Source organism: Pleurodeles waltl, chromosome 7 (genome assembly GCF_031143425.1).
Source record: "Pleurodeles waltl isolate 20211129_DDA chromosome 7, aPleWal1.hap1.20221129, whole genome shotgun sequence".
In the NCBI taxonomy this organism is placed as follows: domain Eukaryota; kingdom Metazoa; phylum Chordata; class Amphibia; order Caudata; family Salamandridae; genus Pleurodeles; species Pleurodeles waltl.
The window spans coordinates 359,507,204-359,527,236 of NC_090446.1; positions in this window are offsets into that span (position 1 = coordinate 359,507,204).

Genomic DNA, 20,033 nt, shown 5'->3' on the forward strand with positions numbered 1-20,033 from the left:
CTGTTTTGGAGTCTTGATTTGAGGGAGCAGTGCCCGATGTGAGTTGCAGTCCTGAAACTCTCAATGCTTCACAATACCTGGCAGCTGCCAACTACCCCAGTGAGTACACAACATATGAGCTTTGACATACTGTTGTCTTCAGGGAAGGAGACACTGTTCTGGTGTTAATAGTGACAGTAGCAGTGCCTCCTAGCCTCATCAGCCCTGTCATTGCTTGTACTACCCACACACTATACCGATATCAACCTCTCAGGTGAGTGCCCTTCAATGGTGATTTCAGGGACAAGAGTCATAGGGGCAGAGGACACTTTGGTGGCTGAGTGGAGTGACAGTAGCAGTGCATCCTGGCGTCAGCAGTCCTGTCAGTGCCTGTACTCCCCACACACTATACAAATATCATCCTTTCAGGTGGGTACACTTCACTAGGGATTTGCTAAATGAGGTAAATTTGAGTATGATACACTGCTTTGGTTTTTGTGATTGTAGAACAGTGCCTGCTGGGAAATGTAGTGCTGTCAATCCCTATACTACGGACAATGTACACAGCTATTGTTCCCCCAGACGAGTCTAATTCACATGAGAAATGCCAGACAGTGGTCTATGGACAGGTGGACCCTCGGATGGTGAGTGGGGTGACAGTGAAGGTGGTCAAAGGAGAGCAGTGAGCATGCTTGACAATACACTTTTGTGTGATATTTTAGTGTTGTGACTTACCAGACTCAACTACCCTAGGTATTCCTGTCAAGCCCTCAGGATGAGGATGGCCTAGAACTTCTCCTCTGTTGTAAGGGAGGATGTAGGGAACCACCGCCAGTCTTCTATACGTATCGCTGGTGCCTGGATGCCATGGAATGGACCTTCCCCCTGTGGTTGTTCCACCTCTTCCTGATGTTGTCCCTTGTGCGTGGGGTGTTGCCCACAGTATTCACTCCATTGACTATCCCTTGCCACAGTTCCATTTTCCTGACGATAGTAGTGTGCTGAACATGGGCTCCAAATAAATGTGGCTCTACTGTTATGATTTCATCCACCATGACTCTTAACTCATCATCAGTGAAACAGAGATTTTTCTGGGGTGACATGGTGGTACTAAGGGAAAGGATTTAAATGAACAGGTGATGGTGAGTCTGTGAATTTGCGAAGTGAAAATTTATGTGCCTGGGAAAAAAGTGTGAAGGGTGTGGTATGCTATTTGAAAAAAATTGCAGGGGATTTCTGCTCTAATTCTATATTTTTTCTATTGTGCGCTCCAGCACAGTGTTTGGCATTGTAGATGCAAAGGATTATGGTGTGTGAAGGGTTGTTTTTTACAGTGGACTTTGAAGGTGTTTTCAGTGTGGCAATGTGTGTCAGCTGCGTTGTTTTCAAATTTACCCAATGTGGTGTTCTGGATTAGTGTGGTGACTGCAAACCGCCGTGTTTCGGACTTCCATTGGTTGACACCCATGGCTGAAAAGCCACTGTGACTTTTTCCTTGTAATACTTTCAGTGGTTGGTCAACGGGCTGTCAGTGCTGGTGATCGGACTGCCTGTTTCACACCCTCCACGAGACTAGCGGTCTTGTGTTTTTGGCTGACTTTTGGTAGTCCAGCCTGTGTAACTTGTAATACGGCGGTCTGTATGCCTGCAACATGGCGGTCTTTTGGTGGCCACCACTATGGCGGTCTGGTAGTCCGACTGCCAAACTCATAATGAGGCCCTGTGTCCTACAACCATTTCATACATTCATTTTTAGGTCGCAGCCTACAACTTCTTGGATACATTTTGAAAGCTTCCCTGGGAATGTATTCCTCCAGTTGCTTACCATTGGCTTTGTGCGTTATACTTTACATATGCTTGCTTGCTATTTGCTGGCATTATGGGGGTCATTCCGACCCTGGCGGTAAATACCGCCAGGGCCGGGGACCGCGGGAGCACCGCCAACAGGCTGGAGGTGCTCCCTTGGGCATTCTGACCGCTGCGGTTCGGCCACGGTCAGAAGAGGAAAACCGGCGGTCTCCCGCCGGTTTTCCGCTGCCCTGGGAAACCCCCATGGCGGCGCAGCTTGCTGCGCCGCCATGGGGGATTCCGACCCCCTCACCGCCATCCTGTTCCTGGCGGTTCCGCCCGCCAGGAACAGGATGGCGGTGAGGGGTGTCGTGGGGCCCCTGGGGGCCCCTGCAGTGCCCATGCCAATGGCATGGGCACTGCAGGGGCCCCCGTAAGAGGGCCCCACTTTGTATTTCAGTGTCTGCATTGCAGACACTGAAATACGCGACGGGTGCCACTGCACCCGTCGCACACCCTCCACTCCGCCGGCTCCATTCGGAGCCGGTATCCTCATGGAGGGCTGTTTCCCACTGGGCTGGCGGGCGGCCTTTTGGCGGTCGCCCGCCAGCCCAGTGGGAAACCCAGAATGACCGCCGCGGTCTTTTGACCGCGGTACGGTCTTCTGGCGGTTCCCTCCAGGCGGGCGGCTCCCGCCGCCCGCCGGGGTCAGAATGACCCCCTATATGTTTAACCTGTCCAGCTTGAGTTTGTCCCTCATGTGCAGCATAGCCTGTATTCTTCCACGAGTGGACGCTTGCTGTAAAAGACATTTAAATCTTCTTCTCATTTTGTCACATTTGCTGTGCATTCAAAGAAGGAGGTCAAATGTCCAGCTCTGTCTTCCAAAGGAGCTTAGGGCCAGATGTAGCAAAAGGTTTTTACCCATTCTGTGTCTATGGGAAAAAGTGTTCATACATATGGCCCTTAGGGCCAGATGTAGCAAAGGTTTTTACCCATTCTGTGTCTATGGGAAAAAGTGTTCGTACATATGGCCCTTAGTGTTTACTTTTTTACTTTAACTGTTCCATTATCCAACCATTGCACCCCGACCCTTTTATCCATAAACACCTGCCTCACACCTCACTCTATTCTACTGCCAAAGCCAATAATAGCTCACCAAGAGGTGAGACCTGTTGGCATGACCAATGCTTGTTTTAATTCTGTTCCTTCCTCTGGGCAGGATTTCTCTTCCAGTCAGAGTCTGTCTGCAGTGTGCGCCTGCCACCAGCCATAGCCCCTGCTGCTCAAGCCAAGTCCGTACTGAGAAGAAGTGCCAGGGGCACCCCTGCAGTACTGTCCCAATCAACCACTCATCCACAAGCACTTCTCCATTAGGACCGCTGCCTTTTCCAGGACTCCACCCAAGCACACATTGTGCCACTGTGATCTTCCCTCAGCATCTTCTAGTCGATTGGTCAAGACCGCAAGCTCCTTTGCCATGTTTTTGCATTTCAATGTTACGTTCTTTAATGTCAGTTGGACAGTGTGGAGTTGCGTTTCCATCTCTTTCACCCACACTGACAATTTACTTTGGCCATCTCTCAGGATTTCTCACCACTCGTTCACCATTGCTGCTATTTGGGCCTCTAGCAACATCTTGTGTCCTTAATTGCCAACAGTATTGCCACAGTATGAGCTGACAGGGAGGTCACCGCCTCATCCATGGCCACTGCACCATCTTAGTCCACAGCTGCCACAGTACCCTGCGATTTCGTTTTGGCAATCAGGGTTTTTCCCATCATCCCCGTCTTCTCCGGGTGTATGGTACACAACCGCTCCCTTGGCCTAGCCATCTGCCCCACAGCGATGATTGTCATCTTCTTCTCTTCACACAAATGCTTCTCTCTAGAGGGGTGTTCCGGACATCAGCCCGTTGATTGACCCCACCTGGGCCCCTGACATAGCAATTCCAATGGCATCCGCACTGCAGTCCCAGACGCTGTCTCTGACGGTTCTGGCTGGTAGATGACTACTGGCCGGTCTGCATCTCGGAATTACGGAATCCATTTCTATCCTCTTGGGGTGGGTCAGCCTTTGTCCTCTGATGTGGCAGAGAAAATCGATATCCTACCCACAAGGGATACCTGGGCCAGTATTCAGCCTCCGCAACACAGGGCATTCTCCCTGCTGCTTCCAAGTAGCACTTCTCACCACAGTCCTAAGCCACCCAACCACAGCACAGCGCAGTCCCAGCAGCTGCTTCAGGCCTGGCTGCTGCACAACACAGCATAGTCATTCTGGCCAGATCAGGGTGCAGTGGCCTCCATTTTAGCACCACACTGTCTCAGCCTCAACTTGGGTTGGGAGTATAGCCATCTGTAGGTGTGGTACTGGCTCTCCCTCACACCTCACTACAACATTGGTGGTAAAAGCCACATACCGCCATGCAGAAGACCGACAACACACCGCCGCGGCCGCGGAAAACCGCCACAGCTATTATGACCCACAAGGACGGAGGCCCAGGAACACAGGGGAACTGGGAGGGCTGCTGTGCGACAAGGGGCGGGCAGGCCCAGGGAACCCACTCTCCACGAGGCCCTCACCAACATCATGGGAGCATACCACCACTCCCAGGAGACGATGGCAATGGTACTGGCCAAGTTTCAGGAGACCCAGCACCTGCAGGAGGAACAGTATTTGGGCTTCAGGGAGGAACTCAGATCCATCAATTCCACCCTGGGCACCATCGTAGGGGTGCTGAAGGAAGTACTCAACACCAGGAGGGACACTGTGGCACTACAAGAGGCCCCTGACACTAGCCTGGACGATGAACTGCCTACCACCTCTGCCGGCGCTAGTGGACAGGAGGCACTGCCACAGGACTACCACACCAGCACCCTACCCCCTGCAGAGGGAGAACCCCCCGCAAGCGGTCCCTGAGATCCAGGACAAAAACAGAGAACGATGCCAAGACCCCCGCCAAGAAATGAGACCACCCTGATTGTCATCCTACTGACCCACTTCCAATTCCCATTTGGGCAATGCACCTGTGAGACTAATAGACTGGACTCTGCCATGGACATTCCTCCGCCATCACCCCTCACCATTTTTCTACCCCCTCCAATTTTGAGCACTAAAATAAACAACCTTAAAGCACAAAACAATCTGGAGTCAGTCTGTGATTTCGGAATACTGTATTAGCAATTACTGTGGCAAAATGCACTTTCAATTGTAATTGACCTATGTCACACAGCTCTAGTCCATGAGGAATCAAAGCAGATGTCACACAGTGGGACCCACACCTGTGAAATCGTAAGGGAAAGTGACAACTCAGTGACCATACACTAGGTGAAAACAACAGACAGTAGAGAGGTAGTAGTATTTAAGTACATGTAGTAGGCCGGTAAGTATTCTTACCTGTGTTTCACTGGAAATATTGCTGGATCACTGAGTCCCTGTTGTCCATGTCTTATTCTTCTGCTTCCTCGTCTTCACTGTCCAGAGGCTCCACAGCTGCAACAACACCGCCATCTGGACCATCCTCCTGCAGAAAAGGCATCTGTTGTCGCAAAGCCAAGTTGTGGAGCATACAGCAGGCCACGATGATCTAGCACACCTTCTTTGGTGAGTAGAATAGGGATCCACCTGTCATATGGAGGCACCTGAACCTGGCCTTCAGGAGGCCGAAGGTCCGCTCGATCACCCTCCTAGTTAGCCCATGGGCCTCATTGTAGCGTTCCTCTGCCCTTGTCCGGGGATTCCTCTCTGGGGTCAGTAGCCATGACAGGTGGGGTAACCAGAGTCACCTGCAAATGGCGAGGGACAACTGTTAGACACACACTAACCTGGAGGGATATCCCAAGACCCAGACAACCATTCCCACTGACTAGCTTCCAGGTGCTCACCTATTAGCCACACATGGTGCCTCTGGAATTGACCCATCACATAAGGGATGCTGCTATTCCGCAGGATGTAGGCGTCATGCACTGAGCCAGGGAACTTGGCATTCACATGGGAGATGTACTGGTCGGCCAAACATATCATCTGTACATTCATCGAATGATAACTCTTCCAGTTTCCGTACACCTGTTCCCTCCAGTGGGGGGGACCAAAGCCACATGTGTCTCATCAATGGCACCTATGATGTTGGGGATATGTCCCAGGCCATAGAAATCACCTTTAACTGTAGGCAAATCCTCCACCTGAGGGAATACGATGTAGCTCCCCAGGTGTTTCAGCAGGGCAGACAACACTCTGGACAACACGTTGGAAAACATAGGCTGGGTCATCCCTGATGCTATGGCCACTGTTGTTTGAAATGATCCACTTGCAAGGAAATGGAGCACTGAAAGCACCTGCACTTGAGGGGGGATTCCTGTGGGATGGCGGATAGCTGACATCAGGTCTGGCTCCAACTGGGTACACAGTTCCTGGATTGTGGCACGGTCAAGCCTGTATGTGATGATCACATGTCTTTCCTCGATTGTTGACAGGTCCACCAACGGTCGGTACACCGGAGGATGCCGCCATCTCCTCACATGTCCCAGCAGACGGTGCCTATGAAGGACAGCAGCGAGCACAGAGTCAAACTACTCAGAGGTACATAGCCCCAGTTTACACAGAACACCAGTCATAATCTAAAAAGTGGCCTGTATGTGTGTTGAGTCTAGGCTTAGGTATGTGTGACGCAGTTGAAAATGAAGCCATGTGGGCCCCTGAAATGGCGGCTGCCTGACCCGTAAAGTGGGACAATGGGATGTGAGGTAATTGCGCTGGCGTTGTACACAGTCGCGGTAGGTGGTCAAAGACTGCGGCGCAATGCTGCATTGGTTAAATTGGACCCTATGGGTCCCAGGAGCCAATGAATATGTAAGCCGGCGATGACGGTACGCGCCGCCATGGACGTGACCGCCATTTTCTATCTGTTCAATCACTCAATGCCTGATCTTCGGCAGGAGAGGACCGACACTGCAAGTGCTGCTGTGACCTCGGTCTGGAAGAGACAATGGCTCGAGTGTCTGGGGAAAGGGCCCCTGCCTTCACATGGGAGGAGTTGGAGAAATTCGTGGATGGGGTCCTCCCCCAGTACACGCTACTCTATGGTCCTCCAGACAAACAGGTAAGTACACAGGGAGCATGCTGTATGGGCTATGCCTGTGTGGAGAGGGGTGGATGTAAGAAGGAAGGGTGGAGAGTGCGGCGTGCATGAAACGACGGTGAGTGCATGTACCACATGCCAAGGGTAGGGATGGGGGCCAATGACTGTAACGGTGCAGTTGGGAATAAGTTTCTCTTCCCCCTGTACAAATCATGTAGGTCAGCGCCCACCAGAAAAAATATATTTGGCGTGCCATCGCCAAGGGCGTCCGGACCCTGGGGGTCTACCACAGACAGAGCACCCACTGCCAGAAAGACGGCAGAGGCTCAGCTGGGGATGGCCTCCCAACGTGGGAGTGGTGCCCGTCGCACCATGACCACATTGATGTTCAGGATCCTGGCGGTGGCGTACCCGGAGTTGGATGGGCACTTATGGGCATCACAGAAGCCACAAGGGGGTGAGTACACTCTCATTCTGCTGATTTTGCGTGCAGTGGAGGAGGTGGGCTGTGGGTTTCCCTAGGCCAGGGCGAGTTCCGTAGGCAAGGTCCCTCCATAAGGCAGGCCATGTGGCACCCCACCGCACCTCTGTAGAGTGCCAACTACACCTAGTCATGCCCCTGTGCCATCCATGTGTGCAGATGTTGTCCATAGCCTAGTAGGACATTTCCCAGGAATTGAACAGTGGAGCCCAAGAGCGCGGCGTAGTGCAGGGGGCTTCTGTGTCTGTCGTATCCGCCAACAGTAGCGGTAATGCATGCACTAAACATGTCTTTCTTCTGTCGTCGTCTCCCTTTTTGTGGTCTCCCTGTTCTTGTGTGCATTAGCATCATCAGGCGTCGGAGCAGTGGCACCGGAGCACGAGTGGGGTGCATCCCACATGGCCATGGAGGGCCACGCTACGGAATCGGACTTCACCAGTGGGACGGAGGGCAAGGGGATCTCGACGGCCGGGACAGGAGCTGAGACCAGTGACACGGACTCGTCCTCTGATGGGAGCTCCCTTGTGGTGGCGGCAACATCTGTGCCCCCCACATCTACAGGTACAGCCGCCACCCCCCCTTCCAGCACCGCCCTCCCAGCAGCCCCTCAGCCTTCGCCCCGTGCCCGCTCACCCAGGAGGGTGGGCATCACCTTCACCTCAGGCACCTCAGGCCCTGCCCCAGTCACCCCTTCTGCCCTCAGTGAGGAGGGCATTGACCTCCTCAGGTCCCTCACTGTTGGGCAGTCTACCATTTTGAATGCCATTCAGGGTGTAGAAAGGCAGTTGCAACAAACAAATGCATTCCTGGAGGGCATTCATTCTGGTCAGGCGGCCCTTCAGCAAGCTTTTCAGACTCTGGCCTCAGCACTGATGGCAGCCATTGTCCCTGTCTCTAGCCTCCACCCTCCAACTTCCTCCACCCAGACCCAATCCCCTGTACCCCAGCCTATCCCAAGCACATCTCTAGACCAGCATGCACACACGTCAACAAACAAGGGAAGCTCAGGCAAACATAAGCACCACACATCCCACATGCACTCACGCAAGCATCACACACATGCAGACATACCAACATCAACTGCCTCCACTGTGTCCCCCTCCTCCTCGTCTCCCTCCTCCCTCCCAGTCTCGTCTACACTCACACCTGCATGCACTACCTCTACAGCCACTACTACCATCACCAGCACACCCACCACCACACCCCGCTCACGTGCAGTCACCACCCCCACTACCATTCACACATCCCCTGTGTCCTCTCCCAGTGTGTCTGTGACGCCCCCTCCCAAGATACACAAACGCAGGCACACACCTACCCAACAGCCATCCACCTCACGACAGCCTCCAGCGCATGCATCTTCACCCAAAGTCAGCAAACGAACACCTCCTACAACCACAACCTCTTCCTCCACTCCCAACCCCTCTCCAGCTACCCGTCCCAGTGTCTCCAAGAAACTTTTCCTGTCCAACCTTGACCTCTTTCCCACACCTCCCCCACCCCGTCCGTCTCCTAGGTCACGAACTACCACCTCAGCCACAACATCTCCGGGACCAGTGTTGCCTGTAGTCATCGGAATCTGGAGTGCACCGGCCACCAGGGCGGCCAGTGTGGCACGGAGCCACAGCACAGATAGTCCCCCACCTGTGAAGCATCAGAAGTTGGCCAGTGCCCGGCGGGAGAGGGGGAAGACTCCAGCCACCAAAGCCGCTCCCAGGGGTACAGGTGGGAGTGTGGAGTCCGCTGCGACACCTTCCAAGGTGGGGAAGGTGCACAAGAAACTCAGCAAGTCTGGGAAGAGCAGCACGGCGGAGAAGACCACCATCATTCCCGCTGCCCAGGAGGCCACCGCCATCATTCCCGCTGCCCAGGAGGCCACCGCCACCAGCCCTGCTGCCCAGGAGGCCACTGCCAGCACCAGCCCTGCTGCCCAGGAGGCCACCCCCAGCACCAGCCCCGCTGCCAAGGAGGCCACCGCCAGGACAGAGAGGACCGGCAGCACAAGCCCTGCTGGGCTAGAGAGGACCGCCAGAACAAGCCCTGCTGGGCCATGAAAGACTGCCAACACAAGACCCGCTGGGCTAGAGAGAACTGCCAGCACAAGCCCCGCTGGGGTAGAGAGGACCGCCAGCACAAGCCCTGCTGGGCCATGAAGGACTGCCAGCACAAGCCCCGCTGGGCTAGAGAGGACCGCCAGCACAAGCCCCGCTGGGCCATGAAGGACCGCCAGCAGCTGAGTCACTTCAAAGGAGACCACCGTCTCAAGCACCGCTGAACAGGGCACTGTCGTCTCAAGCACCGCTGAACAGGGCACCGCCGTCTCAAACACCGCTGAACAGGGCACCACCGTCTCAAGCAACGCTGGGCCATGAGCGCCAAGGGCACTGACACTACTGAGTCCGTCACGGGCAGAATGAAGCACTCTGGGCACCATGCCCCCTCCAGAACCAGTGGAGAGATCCATCCACTACCTCTGTCCTTAGCAGGATGAAGCACTCTGGGCACCATGCCAACTCCAGAACCAATGGAGACTGTCATCCACTACCTCTGTCCTTAGCAGGATGAAGCACTCTGGGCACCATGCCCCCTCCAGAACCAGTGGAGACTGTCATCCACTAGAGAGACTGTGGTTTTGCACTCCCCAGGATATAGCAGTGGGCAACCCACCCACTGTAGAGACTTGAGAGACTGTGGCTTTGCACTCCCCAGGATTGAACAGTGGGGAATCCACCCACTGTATAGACTTGAGAGACTGTGGCTTTGCACTCCTCAGGATTGAACAGTGGGCAACCCACCCACTGTAGAGATTTTAGAGACTGTGGCTTTGCACTCCCCAGGATTGAACAGTGGGCAACCCACCCACTGTAGAGACTTGAGAGACTGTGGCTTTGCACTCCCCAGGATGGAACAGTGGGCAACCCACCCACTGTATAGACTTGAGAGACTGTGGCTTTGCACTCCCCATGACTGAACAGTGGACAACCAACCCACTGTAGAGACTTGTGAGACTGTGGCTTTGCACTCCCCAGGATTGAACAGTGGGCATGTGGCCCCCTCGTGGATTTGGCATCGTGCACTCAACCGGCTGAGGTGCCCCCCCTTTCCCTCCCCCTGAGGTGCCTGTTTTCTTGCTATCTGATGCCCCTGCAGTGTTCTCTCCGTCATGGTCGGGGATCTTGTGTGGGCCTCGCCCAGTGTTCCACGGACTTAATTGGAGCACTACCTGGACTACTATGCTTGGTGTATATTTTGTTAATGGTGTATATGTATATTTTTGCCTACTTGATTTTAATTGATTACAATGGTTACACTCATTTCCTTTTGTCTTTGCATTCTTCCGGGGGGGGTTGGGGGGTGTAACTGTGATGTAACAATGTGGATTAGTGTGTGTGTTGTGGTGGGTGAGGGTGGGGGTGGAGGTGTTGTGTTTGTGTGTCCCCGTTTTTTTCCTCCCCCCTCTCCTGTGTCGTAGGTGCAGTACTCACCGTGGTCTTCGCCGCCGGTGTTCGTGCTCCTGGTAGAGGGGCAGGAAGACTATCGCAGGGAGAATTTGGAGTTCCGGCTCCATGGTGTCCTAGTTCCTCGTGGGGTGTGTAGAGGTGAGCGTTTTCCCTTTGAAATCCTGTTTCCGCAGTGTTTTTATCCACGGTGAATCCGCCCCGGAAAAGGTGGCGGATTGGCCTGTTGTGATACTGTGGGCGGTACTTTGTGCTCCGCCTGTCTGTTGGCGGTGACCGCCAAGCTGTTTGTTTGTACCGCCATGGTGGTCGGAGTGTTAAAGTGGCTATCTATGTTGGCGGTTTCCGCCACGGTCGTAATTGCAAAATTTTTACTGCCGGCCTGTTGGCGGTCTTACCGCCGCTTTAACACCGACCGCCTGGGTTGTAATGACCACCATAGTCTGGCCATAAAGCCCCTCACCATTCTGAGGGGTTGGCGGGTCAATATACGAAGGATTACTTGCTTTGGGGCCCATTTCCACCAGGAGTGCAGTAGTGCACATCCTACTCCATGGCCAGTCGAGCCATGCCCCCTTCGGCATTAATATTGACCATTAATTATAAACAAAAAAAATCTCTGAAAGAGAATATGTAGGATTTTGTCTAGTTACAATAATGACAGTACTGCATTTATATGTAATTTAAACAAAGAAAGGGAAATATTTTTGTTAACTGTCCCTTATCTTACATAAATTATATGAGGAATTACCTTCCAAAACATATGTGGGACAAAGTAAGCAGTCAAACGCGTTCAATTATTTTTGCTATCAAATGTAAAAATTCACAAGTACCAGAGACTTTATGTAATCTGTCTCCAGAAAATATATTTTCCCCTGTTAACATAGATGTTTAATTTCTGTTCTTGACTTGTCCCATTCAGTTTCACTAGCTTATGCGATTATCCCAATACCAAGTATTCTGTCAAGCATCATCACTTTTTAGGGTTGAGCGCAAAGCCCTCTGTCCCTGGCGTAATCTCTGTTGGACCTGTCCCTTTTACATGGTCATTCCCCAAACTTTTTGCCTTTTCCTCCTTATTTTTCTGACCCTTGTTGGCTGACGTTCTGACTCTGAGCACTTTATCACTGCTAATCAATGGTAAAGTGCATGTGCTCTCCCTAGTAAAATTGGTATGATTGGCTTATACCTAGTTGGCATATTTAATTTACCTATAAGTCCTGTGTAAAATGGTACCTCTATACCCAGGGCCTGTAAATTAAATTCTACTAGTGGGCCTGCAGCGCTGGTTGAGCCACCCACTGAAGTAGCCTTTCAAACCTGTCTCAGGCCTGCTAGCGCAGGGCCTGTGTAGTTTTCTGCCACAGGGACCTGACATCTAAATTTACTTGCCAGGCCCAGAACTCCCCTTTTACTACATGTAAGTCACCCCTAAGGTAGGCCTTAGCGAGCCCTATGGCAGAGTGGTATGTATGTAGAAGGCAGGACATGTGCCTAGTAGCGTGGCCTGTCCTAGTAGTGACAAACAACCTATTTGGTTTCTCACTGCTGTGAGTGTTGCCTTCTTATAGGATTGCATTGGAAATACCCTGCCTTATGTGTAGGGGGTAATGTCTGATTTATGAGGGGTAGCGTAGGCATGCTTGATATGGTTGTAATGGTAGTGAGAAATGCTGCTTACTGGTGTAGTCAGATTTTTTATTATCATTACAGAAATGCCACTTCTAGAAAGTGAGCATTTCTATGTGCCTATGACGCTGGTGTTTTGCAGCTTGACTCCAATCCACATCTGGGCAGAGTGACAGTTTGACTTTGTGCATACTTTTCAGACAGCCTGTACACAGGGCGGTGGAGGTGTCACAGAGGTGCATCTACATACTGAATAGTATTCCTGGGCTGAGAGAAGGGAAAGGCGAAGCACACCTACATTTGTAAAGTCTGTGCCCTGGCCTCACACAATAGGGTTGTTTACCCCAAACTGATGTTTGGAGCCTGTGCTGGAGAAGAGAGGGGGCACTCCCAGAACCAGTTGTAACTGGTTGGAACGTCCTCTCCCCTCTTTTTGTGAAACACTGTAAACTGAGTATAAGTACAGAGGATTTTTCCCAACAATTCAGATTTGAAGAGACTTTTTTGGAACTGGACACAGGACGCTGCTGAATGGACTCACCAGAACCCACCTTGGACTGCTGCTGCTGTGCTGACCTGTGACCTGCCTGAGCACTAGGAGGAACTGCCACCGTCTGCATCCCTAATGCTAGCCTGTTGTTGGGCCAGCTAGCCCTGTGCTTTTCCCCTCTTCTGTCTCCAGGGGCACGGTGCAGTGGCCCCTGACCCCTTTGACTACCCATTCCGAAGAGTGCTGCCTTTCTTCACCTAAAACATGCTGTGGGAAAGCTTTTGCATCGTGTTACTTAGCACCTTGGAAGCACTCCTGAATGCTGCCTATAGCTCCTGAGGAGTGCCCCCTCATGTGGCCTTTGAAGACGACTTACCGCAGCCACCTTGGCGCAGCGCGCTGCAAAGCGCTAGCCGTAATCCAGATTCACCACCGCAACGCGGCTTGGTTATTTCGAAGCACAAGTGATTCGCGCTGGCCCCAGGACCCCCGGGGCACCCTTGATTCAAGATAAGGAGCGAGTGTGCTCCTATCGTGCTCCCGGGGTGAAGTGCGCTCTATAGAGCACCCCCAGGGCACAAGCAGGCACCTGCTTTGGTGCCTGCACACCGCTGCGAACCGGGTGGGCCAGGATCTGAAAGGAGACGTCGGGCAGGGAAGGAAGCCTCCTCCGAGGCTACCCCCCCACCAGAGCCCCTGTTGTGTTGTGGATGGTAAGGGGGGGGGGAAGGAAGCCTCATCTGAGGATCCCCCTGCCCCAACAAAGCCTGATCTTGTTTGTGGAGACCGCAGGCGGAGGCCCCCTGCACCACAGGTCCCCTTTTGCAGCCCCCACTGTGGCCCCTGTTGTTTTCTTTGGGCTGGCCATAGCCCCCCCCCTCATTAGAGGGCCAGTGAAGGCCCTGGGAGCCCCCAGAGATCGAGGGCCCCAGGAGGTGCCTGTTATAAACACCGGAGGGGGTGTGTGCCGTACATCTCCCCCAGGTCCAGCACGTGGCCCCCGTGTGGCACATAGGAGCACCGGGGCCCTCATATCATTCTTCCTGGCACAAGGAGTGCCTTCTTCATCATAATACAGGTACTTTTAAATGAGACACGCACTGTTCTAAAAATGCTCCTCATAGAGTCATGACGCACTAATGTGTTAATCTGCTATTTTGGATGTTACATATATGCGCTAGTGTTCATTTTATGGTCTGGGCACGCTTATTTGTGTGTTATAACTTGCCACAGGTTTTTATAATGCTCTTAGTATACGCATTTATTATATTTCCATGACAAGTGCATTTATTTTATTTCTCTACTGTGATTCCTGACTTATGTTGCAGAATCCTGAGTACTTACGTGTTCTTATGTGACCACTGCTTATTCTTGCAGAATATGAGTAACCTGTCTAATGTTCTGACAACTGCTAAGGTAGAAGGGAATTACTGAAATTTAATGTTTGTTCTAATGATGTTTTGTGCAATACAGTTTACTTTTACATAGCGCAGTGTTGTGTTTACTTTGTGGTGTACATATTGCGTCACAAGTGTTGTGTGTGTTGTGCAAATGCTTTACACATTGCCTCTGGGATAGGCATGACTGCTCGTGCCAAGCTACCAAGGGGGTGAGCAGGGCTTATCTTGGACGTGTAACTCCCTTGCCCTGACTAGAGTAGGTGGGTTCTACCTGACTTAGGTGCATATCCTAGCCAACCAGAAACCCCATTTCTAACAATCTCTCTTAACCACGCCCATTTCATGCCCATGAGTTTGGTTGCTTCGTGGACTTGCCTTTTAAAATTCACTTGATTTAATTAGTGAAAGGCATGCATACGTCATGCCTTTTCTGGTGTTTAGCCAGCCTCAAGCGCACCGGCCAAATACTGAAAACATACAAGGCTCCATGTTTTCAGTATGGTTTCTGGACTACTTTTTCTCTTTATTTCGTAGGCAGTGCGATCTCGCTGGGCAGTAGTCAAGCACTTTGCATGACATCGACCCTGTTACACGGATATTTGCACTTTTGCCGGTTACGTGGATAATTGCACTTTTGCCGGTTACATGGATAATTGCACTTTTGCGGATACGTTTCACTGTGAGGAAACTTCTGTTTCCTTTTGTATGTCTGCTTTGCGCTCATGGCGGCCGTCAGCTCGCTGATGTGAAATTGTTTTACTTTTCATTTTCACTTTATGTGGCAAGGAAAGTCCAGTTAGTTATGTGAAACTTTTTTACTTTTCATTTTCAGTTTACGTGACAAGAAAAGTTCAGTTAGGAGTTTGCAACGCTAATAGCTGTGACTCAAGCAAGCGCAAAACCCATTGCATTGTTTAAGTTTGCTTGCTCCCCGTGGTATATAAACATAATTTCCCCATTCGCTTTACATCATGACCTGACACATAAGGTGTAGCCAATAAACTACCTCAGATATGCAGTGGAATCCAATGAAGATGAAAAATTAAATGTTATTTAAATTAGGGGCATGACGTGTTCAGCCAGATCATCTTTTGCCATTAGTTTTTCGACAATTGCATTCGATTTTCACTTTTAATTTTTGTGACAGATGTTAGTCACAGGCTTCCTTATTAAAGTTTCTTCAAAACAAACGTGATTATGGTCAAGCTTCTTAGGTTTCATATAACATTAGTAACTATAGACCCGAACAACATGGCTGTCTTTACTTGCACAAGTTAACAAAACAATGTTCTGACACTTCAAATAGGCCGGAGCGGATTACTGGCTCAATAACCTTGGGCTCATTAGACCCAGCGCAATGGAGACTGGCAGTTTAGTTAATGGCACAGGTAACAGCACAGCAACTGATGTCAGCATAATTACAGGCAGAGTATCAGATGACGATTTGATCACTAACCATGAAATTGATGAGGGTATTACACTGGTTAAATAAACAGGGAAAGTACAATCACTGGGACCAGATGATGAAGCACCATTGACCCAGACATTTGAGAATCATGGTTACTGAGATGAACTGCAATGAACGGGGCTTCATTATGAGCACCAACTGGCTGTCAGGCACACCTGGAGCTCCATCTCTATTGCACAAGATGGATTTTATTGTTTTTCAGTTTATGTGGCAAGAAAAGTCCTGTTAGGACTTTGCGACGCTAATAGCTCTAAGGCGAACAAATGTGTGATCCATTGCATTGCACATGATTTTTTCTTCCTATCATTTAAATAACCCATTCAACACCTGCAGCGCAATACAAAGCATATATTTCATAACATAATATTTCTTTTACCATTTAAACACATTTTCCAGTTCCAAATGGTAACCTTTGGCATAGTATTTGTACTCTATAAATATCCTTTAATTAATTGATCATTTTTTGACTTTCACATAAAAGCAGCATGGTGCTGATGGGAGCTTCACCAACTGCAATGGATACCGCATTTAGAAGATGCAGGCAGAAATGAGTCAATGGATTTTCAAGATAAAACCACGTCTAGAAAATCCTAACCGTCTGATATCATTTGAAACATAGTACTCAAATGGGTACCAAGTCACTGTTGAAAACAGTTGTCGCCTATCACAACAGTCAAGTTTTTACCGTTGATCTGAAGAACATGAGAGGTTGTCTCCCTGACATTTATAGGAAGAAATCAGAAAAGAAGGCATAGATAAAGTCTGTGAACCTTCATTTTGCCATTTACCTTTTATCCACACTGGCTAAAGTTCAGAATTTTCCTTCATTAATATGGGAGAGTGAAGGTGTTTCAAGATCAAAACCCCAATTCAAACGTGATATTCTGTTTGACAAATAGTATACCCCAAATATCCCATGTAACATGATCTCTTTTCTTTTGCTCCTTCAAATCAGGTGCATGAGGTATCCTGGCTGCCTTAGAACCTGGTCGTCTTCTTTTTGGAGAAAACAGCCTAAAATGAATTACAATAGTCCAATCGCAAGGCAATGTCTACAATACTCATGTTTGTTTTTCCTTATGTATTTGGTCACTTATTTATTCATTTGCTGTATTCATTTATTCATGTATTTGTATAACACTGGCCTAACTACATGGGCAGTGGAATGCTTCATGTGAAACACGGAGTATTTTCATTAGCAAAGTTTGAGAGGGAGTAAAAGCCATTAAAATAATCTCTGGACAAACACATTTTATGGGGAAAAGAATTACATAGCAAGATACATTAAGGGAAGATGAAATTAATTATTTCTGGAATGATAGAAGCTAAGGGTTAGTGTGGTATATCCTCAAGCTTCAACGTGGGGTTCTGGCGTGTTGAAGGTTGTGAGTGGCAGTTATTGTGGGTTAGAGACAAGGTGGTATGTACATTGTTGTCTTGGAATTCATCTTTTTGCAACTCAATAGCCTTCTTCACTGCTGGCGATGAGCAGACTTACCTGTGAGTGTGTGAGTTGTACTGATCATCACCCCTCATAATGGATGTTTTTGTGTTTCGGACATTGCCCAGCTGTTTCTCAATTACTGCACCTCACAAGTGGGTGCTGATTGTGGCATCTGGAACCACTGCCAAACAACTACACATGACTGCCTCTGCTAATTTCCGGTTGTGTGTAATTTTTTTAAACTTATGGAACTTGTGGACGTTTGAGCTGTAGAGTTGAGCAGTGCGTGCCACTCTATGAGCATGGTCTATGTGAAAGACAGTTCTAGGCTGAACTCGGTTGGAACATGTTAAAGGAGCACACTCCTGCCTTCCACTGTATTAATCTGTATTGCACTCGAAGAGCATGTCACCCTAGGCGACCTGACGTGGTGGCCGTCTTAGTGCATGCTGTAATTTGTTCAGTGTTCACTTCAGTGTCAATACAAGGAAAATTACTGTATTTTTTTGCACCACATTCAAATGAAGTACAGTGGAAGGGTAACATTTACTCTCAGATTTCTCTTTCATACTTTGACTTATTTCCTGAATACTTTCTACTGCCACCTTTACTTTTAAAACTATTCCTGTCATGTGTACGGCTGCGTAGATGTTCAGCCTTACACCTTTTGAGACTTTCTTTTCTCAGCCAGCGACCACACCTATGAAGCAGCCTGAGTGAAAGGAATATTTTAAGATTATATTTTGACCATAGAGGATGACACTTTAGAGCACTATTCTCCACTGAGGAAAAAGGAAATTTTATTATACACCTTAGGTCCTGAAGGTTTGAGAATTTATGAACAAACGGAGAACAAAATCAGAGAGATGATGAAACTGACATATTCAAAAAGGCATTAAAAGATTTAGACTGTTATTTTCAACCCATGGTTTGTGTTGTTATTGACAGGCTTAACTTTTTACAACGCAAACGGGTTTTCAGAAACAATAGCAACTTACATTGCTGCTTTAAAAAACTCAGCATCTCATAAATTTGGGAACTTGAGTGAAGAGCTTATTAAGGGTTAAATTATCATGCATACTAACAATTCTAATCTTCCCAGAGAGACAGTGGGTAAGTGATAATTCTTCCTTAAAACACATAGTTGCTATTGTAAAGAAAGCAGGGCTGTCTAAAAGATGTGCCAAAGCTGTGTGTAGGAATGCCTGGTTACTACTTTACCGTCAGATGGATCTACGGTTGTTGGTGGAATTGCTCCTAAATTGGCTTTAAAAAGTGTATCTAAAAGCAGTTGCAAGAACACCCATGAGTAATATTTCAGAGAGAAGCAAGGAACTAAGATGTTACAGATGTGGAAGCAAGGATCATCTTGCTAGAGACATGTCTTGAACTGCACTCAGATACAAGTGTTCATACAGTGGAATCTATGATTGCTTTGCCAAGATGTGTAGGAGAAAGAACAATTCTGTAAAATATCTTGCAGAAAAGTCTGATTCTGGGTCATCATGGATCGACAAACTGCTTAATATTGTATGTGTTTTATAGTATCATTTATATTGTTTTGAATGTTGGTGCATCTACAAATAATAAACCTGTCTGTGATATGTTTGCCATATGAATATACAGATTGTAGCTGACTCGAGTTCACCAAATCATTTGGTTTGAGAAAAACAAATTTAGTAGTGTCTTAGGAAAAACATCTACTTTCTTCAGATGCCCATTTAGTGAGTTTTACTGGTGAAGAGAGGCCAATGCTAGTTTATAGAATATTGATGTTTGCATTTCAGAACAGGGAAGCCAAGTGTAAGTTGTATGTGGAGGAGAAAGGGCTGTCTGTTTTTGGATGGATAAATCAGAAGGCCTCAGGAATAACACTGAATCCCAGTAGCGAGGAACCAGTTCTACTAATAGAGAATGAGGAGACAAGAGTGGGTGTTCAGATGCTATGGGAGTTCCCAAACGTGTTTTCTGGGAAAGTTGGGAGGCTTAGGGGTTTCAGAAACACAATTGTGGTAAAAAATGTCTGTACCAGTCTGTTATAAGGTAAAGAACATACCTTCTAATGTTAAAGTGGACGTCAATACACAATTAGATAAATTTTTGAGTAACTGCTTACTAGAACCTATGGAGAGCACTGAATGGTTGGCTTATCTGTTAGTAGTTCATAAGGTCAGTGGCAAAGTAAGAATATGTGTTGACCTCAGAGACCTACACAGGATCATTTTTGGTTTCCTAAGATTAAGGAGCTACTGGCAGAAACCAAAGATATAAAGTGTTTTTCTACAATAGACATAACCTCAGCCTACCATCACATACCTCTTCGTTCTGATAGAAGGAACTTTACTGCATTTCTTGTTCCTTTCACATGCTACAGAATTGCAAGGAGGGCTTTTGGTTTAGCCTCTACAGCAGCAATCTTCCAGAGGCTAATGTTTCAACTTTTCAAAGATATTAGGGGTGTCATTTTTTCAGAAATAAAAACTTGTGTTGGGGAGGGACAGAAAGGGGCATGAGGTAAGTTGAGAAAGCCCTGAGTATTCTGAGAGAAAGGGGATTGCCTGTAAAGATTAAGAAGTGCACGTTTGTTGTGAGATCTGTCACTTATCTTGATCATGAGGTAAGTGAACTTGATATCACACCCAAGAAGGAAGTTTTGAACTCCATCAAGAGTGCCTGACCACTCACTAGCATGGATGAGGCTAAATCCTTCTTTGCTTTGTCAGAGGTTTACTCAAAGTTTGTGGAAAACTTTGCAGGAGAGACAATGTTTGAGGCAATTGCTTAAAAACTGGGAAGAGTTTATGTGAAATGAAGGTTTA